This window comes from Engraulis encrasicolus, chromosome 1 (genome assembly GCF_034702125.1).
Source record: "Engraulis encrasicolus isolate BLACKSEA-1 chromosome 1, IST_EnEncr_1.0, whole genome shotgun sequence".
Classification (NCBI taxonomy): domain Eukaryota; kingdom Metazoa; phylum Chordata; class Actinopteri; order Clupeiformes; family Engraulidae; genus Engraulis; species Engraulis encrasicolus.
In genome coordinates, this window is record NC_085857.1 from 12,309,739 (window position 1) to 12,320,744 (window position 11,006).

Here is an 11,006-nt window from a genome sequence, read left to right on the forward strand (position 1 = left end):
GTAAGAATTCTAGCGTGAACACTGGTTTGGAGGTCATCCTGCACAGAGCTCCACAGGCTTCAAACTCATTCCAGATATGAGTGTGACACACCCATGAACTGAATGGCATCAATATGTTACTGACCAAATGCTCACTGGCTGAGATTAACTCAAATTATGTGTTAATTATGTTTTGTGCTAATGTAAAACTGTAGGCCTATACGTATGTAGGCCTATGCCCTAAAGTGCATCTCTTATAGGCCTGTTGAGGGTCTTTTATTTATTTTATTTTTTTATTATTATTTTTACTGCAGTTTAGCCTACTGCTATACAGTCTGTTCTCAACATAACATACTACTACACCGCATTCCACATCATTACACAAATGACATTTTTCGCTGTTTCCCCAAATAATCAATATAAATGACAGTCATTATAAATTTCAAGTCATCAGCCATTAGTGTACAATTACAATGTTTTTGAATGAACCTTCCAATGATAACGGTATTTTTTAAAATAATAAAAAACTTATAATGCTCTGTTCCAAATTGCAAAACAGTTTTGTAGGGTTGTAATCCAAATGTATTTCTTTTTTCCCATTTACATCAAAACAGTTGGAATTTGGTACCTTCTAAATTACATTTCAATGTTCAATACTTGGTGATAAGCTCTCTGTCTTAGTAACTGGAATGCTGCGTTTAACATTGAAGTCAATGGCAGGGCATTGCATGGGAGTCATGGAAGCACAGATATCCTTGATGCTTTGCTCTCAGCTGTTTTTGTTTGTTTGGTCTGGTGACCCACACTTCACTCTTCAATATACCCGTAGATGTCCATGCCACGTTTAGGTGCTTTGGTGGTATCGACATTCTAACTCACCAGACATAAAACCCCATTGAAAATGAATGGGATGTTATTTCTGGTGAGTTAGAATGTCAATACCCCCAAAGCACCTAAACGTGGCATGGAAACCAACAGGTTTTAAAATTGGTCAAAAATGTAATTTGCGTAATAATGTGGACTGCAGTGTAAACCATGAGGCAGACATCTGGCATGTTAACACCAATGAAGACTTTATTAAGGCCTAAATGTAAGATAATGAAAGGGTAGTGTAGTGCATTTGCATATGGGGCATACTGTAGAATCTCATGAATATAGGCCTAAATCCAAATAAGATGAGGACTAGGCCTACATAAAGTCAGAAGGCAACTGTTACATTAATATTTTTTAATGTATTCATGATCAAATGACAAAAAGTCCATCTATAGTGACCCTTATCAGACAAGGCAAGACACGTCAGCTGAAAAAGATGTTTCTCTGAGAATGAAAATACAACTGAGCAAGCAGTTACAAATCTGTTACACATTTTTTTTAAAGATATTTTAAGGCTTTTTGGGCCTTTATTTCGTATAGGACAGTGAAGGTGCGACAGGAAGTGAGAGTGGAGAGAGACGGGGTAGGGTTGGGAAATGACCCCGACCGGACTCGAACCGTGGTCCCCGTGGGCATGCAAGCCGAAGTGTGGGGGGCTTAGCGCGCTGCGCCACAGCGCCCCATCTGTTACACATTTTATATCTCAAACAGATTTCCCCCCATGTGCATATATGTGTATTTCTGAGGTCTTTAACATTTTGGTCTGAACCATACGCTGCATACCACCACATGTTTAATATTATTAATGATATTATTATCATTTTACCTTATGTTTTATCTAAATGTTTTACATGTTCTTTGACTCTAATATAATTCCTTCTTTCTTCCATGTTTCCTTTCTTTTTTTCTTTCTTTCTTTTTTTTGCATTTGTTAATCTTGTGAAGCACATTGAATTGCACCTGTGTATGAAATGCGCTATACAAATAAACTTGCCTTGCCTTGTTTGTCAGAGAATTAGAGGTGCACTGTGTAGGATGTGGCCAAAGTAGGTATTGCAACTTCCCTGCCCTTTGAAATTGTGCTGCTTATTGCCAAATATTATCTTTTCATTAATATTTACTAAGAAATAAACCAACATTTACTAATATGACCAAAGTACAGCAATTTTCACAGCTAAAAATGTATATTTCTTGAAATTCGAAATGGCGGACCATGGAGAAGATCCCTCTTTTCTTGTATTAACAGTGCAATTTTCCCCCAGTCATAATGAATACTTACAATTTGATGGTGTTGGTAAGTATTTGTTTAAAAAGTAACACTTGTGAATGGGCAGCATGAATTCTGGAAATGAACTACTAAAAATATTACACAGTGCACCTTTAAAGGCTTACCAATGTTAAAGTGTTTATGAAACGAAAACAAAGTAAAGGAATTTGACCATTTCCGGGACAGATTCTGAAAGTTCTAAGCCTTGTGAATAAAATGGGATATTGTCTGGGTGATATTTTGTCGTAAAAGTCATGTTAAAACGTTCCCAAAAAGTGTTATGTTCGTTTTTTTTTGGTGACATGCAAATTTTATGCAAATGATATGCGTGACATAAAAGGGGGGAGTTCACCTCATTCCACCTTGTTCAGATCAATGGCGGCTAGTACCAAACCAAAGCGCAGTGTACACAAAAAGCAGTGTGTTGATGGAGGGCCGAACGGTGCCAGCTGCAAAAATGGCTACTTGACAGAAGGAATATCTTTGCACAAGTTCCCTTCTGTGAAGAATGATGGAACTGTGGCCAACTGTGGAGAAGGCTAAAACAAGGGCTCTGTGGATCCAATTCGTACACAGGCACCGGTGTGGCAGCTTTTGTGATATGCACCGGATTCTCATCCGCCCTGTAGGCTATCTGCTTGTAGGATAGACTGAGTAAAGTTAAGTATAGGGTACAGTTGGGCTAAATCAAATATGCCTGTGTAACAACAAGACTCTGATCTAATTCCAAAGTGTAGGCATAACATAAATGACAGCCCCAAAACATTTGCTGACCATATCGAAGATTGTGTAATCTCTGTTTATGTTGACATTCGCTTCCTGCCATACATTTGTCCCACATCGCTTGCCATAGCCTCGTACAAGCAGATGTACATGTGGATGAGAATTCCGGTGCATATCACAAAAGCTGCCACACCGGCGTGGTTTTGAAGCAAGCTCATGGTCACTGTTGTGCTCGGCACATTTCCACCCCTCGTGCTTCACCACAAATGTGGAGATCACGGGCATGGTTGGACTGAAGAGAATGCTATTGTCTCAAGCAGTTCCAACAATTGACATCGCCGGCGTGCAGACTGAAACTGCCCCTGTAACTGCTCGTGCACTGCTTTGCTTTAGGCTACGTTTTACCTTGTCCATCTGCTTTGTATGTTGTTTTCAGGAAAGGGTAATGCATATTACATGCCAAACCGGTGCAAATGCTCTCGGGATATGCACTTTTTGTTGATTGCCATTCAACTGGTCAATAAATTGGTTTTGGGATATCCGCGCTTCAGCCTCCGTGGTGCTCTCCGTCGAGGACAGCCAACTCACAGACTGGGCTACTGCTTAGCGAATAAACGGAGATGCATATAGAGTAGGCCTACTTTTTTCTCTCTTCTTCTTTTTTAGGATTTCGGGGCTGCTCCAACAGCCTATTACCTCCGTTTTTTCTCTAGTTGATAATATTTTTGCATGTACATGCATTTCAATCACACTATATCGTGCAATTGAATCAAAATGCCCCCCATTTGTCAACAAATACACACGCCATGTCATCTTTGGGTCATGGCAAAGCGCCCTTAGCAACCGTAACCATAAAGAAAACAAACTGTCAGGCTATGTCAACAATCGTCACTTCGCCTGTCAGACTGTCAGGCTATGTCAACAATCGTCACTTCGCCTGTCAGACATGCTCCTCCTACTCAAGCGAGTAGGTCGCTTTTCTGCTTTGCTCCTGCCTAACTTCAATTTCTTTACTTTCTTTTCACACTATATCTTGGATTTTATTTGCCATCAGTTATACACAGTTTTTAACAAGTTTAGAGAAGAACAACAGAGGATTTTATTCATACATACATTAGTGTTTTTCACAAGAGAACCTAGAAGTCAAAACAACTGCTGAGCTGAAACAATAACAAAATGCGACAACGACAGTCCAAAAAATGGATACTGCTGGAACAACGGATTTCTGCCCTGGAATCCTTACTGGGTGATCGCCTATCAAAGACTGAAGGAAGTCCTGAAACAGGTGCCGCAAATGCAAAAGCAGACCAACGACCGGCTGATGTGACATTTGTGACGCTGGACGAAACACCTGGCAAAAGCTTCGCAAAGCAAAATGTGAGTAGGCCTACTCACTATTGGGAAAGCAAAGGGGCTCGACCCAAAAACAGAGATAAAATACTAACTTCAACACCAGTGCGGTCTGCTGCTGCCAGACCAACTTTTTCAGGGCAGCCCATAAAACTTCAAAATCGATTTGAGTGCCTTGAACAAGTGGAACCAGTTGCTCCCAGAATAAAAACTGAACGTACACCGCATTGGAATAACAAGAACAAAGTTAGACGGCAGCTGCCTGCCTCTCCTACAACACTTGTTGTTGGTGATCTGAGTGTGAAAAATATCGGAAATGGAACTTTTAAAGTGTCCTGTCTGCCCCATGCATCCGTACGTGAGACCAAGGATAGTATCCCACAATTGGTGTCTGATCACAGATCTATTGATCGCCTTGTTGTTCACTGTGGGGCAGCGGATCTGTTCAAAGAGCAAATAATTGTCCGAAAGGATTTTAATGACTTATTTTCAACTCTAAAAGATCTGAAAATTCCATCCTTCATCAGCGGGCCAATACCAGCACCCTGCTATCGCGATTTTGCGTTCTCCAGATTAAATTCTTTAAACACATGGCTGTCAAGGACGTGCAGATCCAACGGTATCAGCTTTGTTGACAACTTCGACCGTTTCTGGAGACGCTCTGTACTATTAAAAAAAAACAGTGCAGAACTGAGTTGGACCGGCGCCAAAGTGTTGACAGACCAGTTTGTTTACAGCATTGAGACCTTGGGCGCTGATAAGCGACCTGTATCTGTATCCACTCAGACACATGGGCATTTCAACAAGCCCTCTGTCCCTGCCAGTGTGCAAACTGAGCCACAGACTGGCGAAAGCACACACACAGATGACGTAGCTGCTCATGTGGAAAGAAACGACATGACTGGCCCACCAACACACAGAACTCGCCACAAACTGAACCAGCTTTCGGAACAGCTGGAAGACCTGTCACAGAAACTGGCAGCAAACCGCTCGCCGGAGATCAAGTGTTCACCTCCTTGTCGGACTGGCAAAGTGCCATCGGCATCACCAATTCCACCTCCCAGGTCTGCCAAAAAGCGACTGTCAACACAGGAAATAGGAAATGTGGTTTCCTCGAAACCAAACTCACCCCCCAGATGTGGCGAAACGCAGCCACCAGCATCAAGCCCTGGCAACGGCGGCAAAATGCAATCACCAATGGAATCACAACCTTCCCGGAACGACGAAACATCATCTCCATCTCCCAGACTGAGATTTCCAGCAACTATGGCGAGACTACTCCCCTTTGCCAGATCTACCTTTTCTACCCCCAGACATTCCTACCAAGCCTCCTATGCGGATATTTCTCAAGGTCAACCTCATTATACCCCAAAATCTGAAAGAATACTTCCATCCACGACTGCACCCAAAAAAGGCAGAGCCCCACCACCACCTGTCTGTGCTCTGGAGTACAATAGTATCAGTGATGATGACCTTGTTGAAAGCACAGTCTGATATCAACTGGGTCCCTACCCACATAGTAACAGTGGTTTTGAAAATAAGCAGATAAGGGGACCCGTGGACAATCTTATTCCAGTTCTAACAACCAAGCAAAGCCTCTTGAGGACACGTAGGCCTATACATTACCCCAAGAAGGCAAACATGGAATATCTCAGTGCTGTCCCAAAAAAACTCACTCAAAATACCACAGTGGAAATGCCTCCAATGCTCAATGTTAAATTAGCTTTACAGAATGCCAGGTCTCTAAGGAACAAGCCTTTTATTGTCAATGAGTTTATCTGTACCCACAACCTTGATTTTTTATTTTTAACTGAAACATGGCTGGAAAAATCCACTAGTTCTATCACACTTATAGAAGCAACCCCGCCTCACTTTCATTTCATTAGTACAGAAAGGCAGAATAAACAGGGAGGGGGGATAGCAATTATTTTCAAGGCACTGTTTCAATGTCAAAAGACAGCACTAGGTGAATTTTCATCTTTTGAATACTTAGCTGCAGTTCTAAAATGTTCTTCCGACATACTGTTATTAACTATCTACAGACCTCCAAGACTTTCTGCACCACTCTTCTTAGAGGAATTTGGTGAGCTGTTGTCGAATGTTTGTGTGGACTATGATAGCCTTTTTATAACAGGCGACTTCAATTTTCACGTTAACGACTTAGAGAATGTCTATGCTAAGGAATTGTTAAGTCTTATTGACATTTTTAGCCTTACACAGCATGTAACAGGACCAACACACAACCAAGGTCACACTCTAGACCTAATAATAACAAAAGGCCTCAATGCTTGTGCTAGTGTCAAAGACTATGGCTTTTCTGACCATTACTGCATTTTTTCTGATGTTTCTATGTACCCTCATGTTCAAAGGGAATCTGTTACAGTCAAAAAACGTATAATCAACTGTGAGACAGCCTCACTCTTTCAGCAAGCACTTTCAGAGATCCAAAGTCAAACTTCTGAGAATGCTGATGATCTCATGGTTAATTTTAATGCAAGGATGACCCATATTATGCATGTTATTGCCCCCGAAAAAATCAAAACAGTGGGACATAAAAAAGCCCCTTGGAGAATGAATCCCACAGTTATATTGCTAAAGCAAGAATGCAGGAGGGCTGAAAGACAGTGGCGTAAATCCAAACTTGAAGTCCACTACCAAATCTATAAACACACACTCTCGAAATACAACCAAGAAATTTCTAAAGCTAGACAATCTTTTTTCTCCAACATAATTAACAGAAATATTAATAATGCATGCGTCCTGTTTGGCACTGTGGAAAAGCTAGCAAGGCCCCCAAATCAAATGCCCTCTGAGTTCCTCTCAGTCAGCAAATGCAATGAGTTTGCATCCTTTTTCAAAGGTAAGATTGAAAAAATACGTACAAACATACTCACACATGTGCAACCGACCCAAGATTCGGACCAACTTGTTACGGTGAAGTTAAATCCTAACCTCATGAGAAATTTTAATTTAGTTGATGTGGACATTCTTAATAGAACGGTACAAAGTCTTAGCTCCTCTACATCTGACTTAGATATTCTACCAACAGCCTTCTTCAAATCCATCTTACACCTAATATCACCAGATGTACTTCAGATCATCAACACCTCACTACAAACAGGCATATTCCCAGGCTGTCTGAAAGAAGCAGTTGTGAAACCCTTACTGAAAAAGAACAACCTGGATGCACTGGTACTAAACAACTATAGGCCCATATCCAATCTACCATTTATGGGTAAAATAATAGAGAAAATAGTTTTTAACCAATTAACTGCCTTTTTAATGTCTAATAGCTATTTTGATAAGTTTCAATCTGGTTTCCGTGCCTACCACAGCACTGAAACAGCTCTTATCAAAGTTATGAATGACATAAGATTGAATTCTGATGCTGGCAAATCATCCGTCTTGGTACTTCTTGATTTGAGTGCTGCTTTCGACACAGTTAATCATTCTATACTAATACATAGACTGGAACACTGGGTTGGTTTTACGGGCATAGTGATCGACTGGTTAAAATCGTACTTACAACAAAGAAGTTTTTTTGTCGCCATTGGAAGACATACTTCATCACCAATGTCTCTGGATTGTGGGGTCCCCCAGGGCTCCATTCTGGGACCACTACTGTTCAATCTGTATATGTTGCCACTGGGACACATTATCGAGAATAACTCCATAAATTACCATAGCTATGCGGATGATACCCAGCTCTACTTATCTATGTCCCCCAATGACTACACCCCCCTTGAATCACTCTATCATTGCATGGACCAAATTAACAAATGGATGTCTCACAATTTCCTCCAGCTGAACACAGAAAAAACTGAAGTAATTATATTTGGGAAAAGAGAGGAGAGACAAAAGATTGCTACTATCCTTGAAACCAAGGGACTGAAACCAAGGGAAACAGTTAAAAATCTCGGGGTCCTCATTGACAGTGACCTAAATTTCAACAGTCACATGAAAGCTATTACTAAGTCTGCATTCTATCACATAAAAAACGTCTCTAAATTTAGGGGCCTGATGTCTAAACATGATCTGGAGAAGCTAATACATGCCTTCATTTCTAGTAAAGTCGATTACTGTAACAGTCTGTTTACTGGCCTCCCAAATAAGACCATTAAACAGCTTCAACTGGTACAAAATGCAGCTGCAAGGGTTCTTACAAAGACAAGGAAGTTTGACCACATTACTCCAATTTTAAGATCGCTGCATTGGCTCCCAGTAAGCTACAGAATTGATTTTAAGGCAATGCTACTTGTATTTAAATCATTAAATGGAATGGGACCCACATATCTACTGGATATGTTTCAGCTGTATGCACCGGCCAGGTCACTAAGGTCAACGGAGAAGAATTTGCTGGTGATTCCAAAAGTCAAAACAAAATGTGGAGAGGCAGCCTTTAGCTTCTATGCTTCAAAGCTTTGGAACCAGCTTCCAGATGACGTAAAAAATGCACCCACTATTGATAGCTTTAAATCTAGACTCAAGACAAAGCTGTTCTCAGATGCTTTCTTAAATTATTGAATGAAAAGACGGTAAAATAAGAGAAGTAAGTTAGTAAAATAAGAATTGTTTTTCAAGGTTTTATGTTTATTTATGTTTTATTCTATTATTATTTTTACCTTATGTTTTATCTTAATGTTTTAAATGTTTTTCTGACTCTAATTCATTTCCCTGTTTTCCTTTCATTTACATTTGTTAACTTTGTGAAGCACATTGAGTTGCACCTGTGTATGAAATGCGCTATATAAATAAACTTGCCTTGCCTTGCCTTGCCTTTCTGCAGATGTATCAGTGCCTCTGAAATAGATTTGTGCTGCTGTTTTTTTTTTTCTCACGAGGTTGGATGTGTGGTTTTTCAACACGCTGATGTTTGTATCAGAATTTTGGTTCCTTTATAAGATGTGGGTCCATCAAATGTGTGTTGTTTTCTCAGATCGCCATACTAGCAAACCAGGGACTCTCCTCTTTGATGTCACAGCCCAGCTCATTAGTCACACCAAATTTCACAGAATTCACACTTTGAGTTGTCATTTTCACAAGTTCCTCCAGGATGATTGGGTTCAAAGTCTCATCGATGCTATCAGAAAAAACAAGGCTTTAACCCATAGAGGTCTAATTGCCCTTGAGAGGGCAATTTGACATGTCTCCAAAAACAAATATGTAACTCTGTGAGTTTTTGTCATTGAAACACATACGTTACACCATTAGAAACCTCAGACCTTCCAGATTTCAAATATATATATATTAAATAAATTATATAGCTGGCCCAATTTAAAGAAAGTGAAAAGAAATCTTCGCATATTCTGTACTCTCTGCCTGTAACAGCCACACCATAGCTATTCACATGTAAAGTACCGGTGCTTGAGTGGCTATTCAGAGGTGACAACACGCCCCTTTCAGGTAGGGTAAACACAGCAGACGTAGAGTGACAGGGGGGTTGGGGCTATCAGAGCACATGGGGATTGACAGGGGGGTGTGGGCCATTAGAGGTTTGTTCACACCTATCTCATTAGTATTCAAATGAGACAGGCAGTGGCAGTGACATAGTCATTCTTTTTTGCATTTTGTATGAAAACAACAAAACATTTCTAAAAGCCCTTTTCACTTTTATGCTGCCAACACATTTGTTTACAAGATTCAAACTTCAAAAGTCTTGGCTAGATATATTTATTGGGTGTTTTCTTGAACTTTTTGAAGACCTCTGAAACCTGTTTTTTTTGTACAGTTGTGTTTATACTCAATTTAAATAAAACATGTTTGTATGACATCCAATTTTTTTCAGATTATTTCTTGTCAGGCTTTTCACAATACAACCATATATTCCACTTTTGCATAGATGCTTACTGTTAGTTGAAAATACTTGAAAATGTCAGGGTGGTGCAAGCAGCCTAAAAGCCTCTGAAAGGCCTTAGACCTCAGAGGGTTAATGGGAATGACCGTTTGTTTTCGTTTCATAAACCCTTTAAGTCTAACCAGTAGCATATTTTTAAGAAGATAACATTGGCTGAAATCTCGCTGTGACACTTATGTCCAATCTCGCTCGCTCTCTGTCCAGCAGATCTCTCATTGTCTCCAACTGGTCAGCAAGTCTCTTGCTCATTTCTTCCTCCAGATTGGCATGCCCTGTTCAGTAATAAGAAAGTAGGCACATATTACCATTAGCCTGGTTTGTTGGTGTATTATTTTATTTGAATATTATTTGATGCATGAACATGAATACACAAATACAACATGAATCAATGTGTTACGGTCAGGGCCAAGAATAAAAGTTGTGTGATTTTATAACAACAGTATGAAATGTAATGGAAATAAATTACCAGACTGAATTCCAGAAGGGCTCATTGTAGTCTTAGGTAGCTCAGCATTCTCTGGAGAGGGATGACAGCCTTGGACTGATTGAAAGATGCAGCCATGTGATAAAGGTTTTAGAACGACTTGAAAATAGCCGGGGGGGAAAATGCATTAAAGGTTGAAAAGAATACTGGGAACTAACAACACACAAAAGTAACACTCAATTTCGCTCATCACATCATTGGCCCTGTACAGTCAATACTTACAGTTAGTGTCAATGCCCTTGCTCCTCAGCCGTATTCTGGTCAAATTCCATATGCTTTTGATTTCCTCTTCCATTGCTTTATCCATCATCTGCCACTGTACACCCTCTTCTGCCATTGTTGCCGCTTCCCCAACAGTCTTATGAACTGTTGTTTCCCCCGTCTTGCTACTTGGGATAATGAACAAGCTGTTCACTTCTACCATCTCCTCAGTCTTCTTCACTAGCTCCATAACACCGTCTTCCTCATCACTCCAG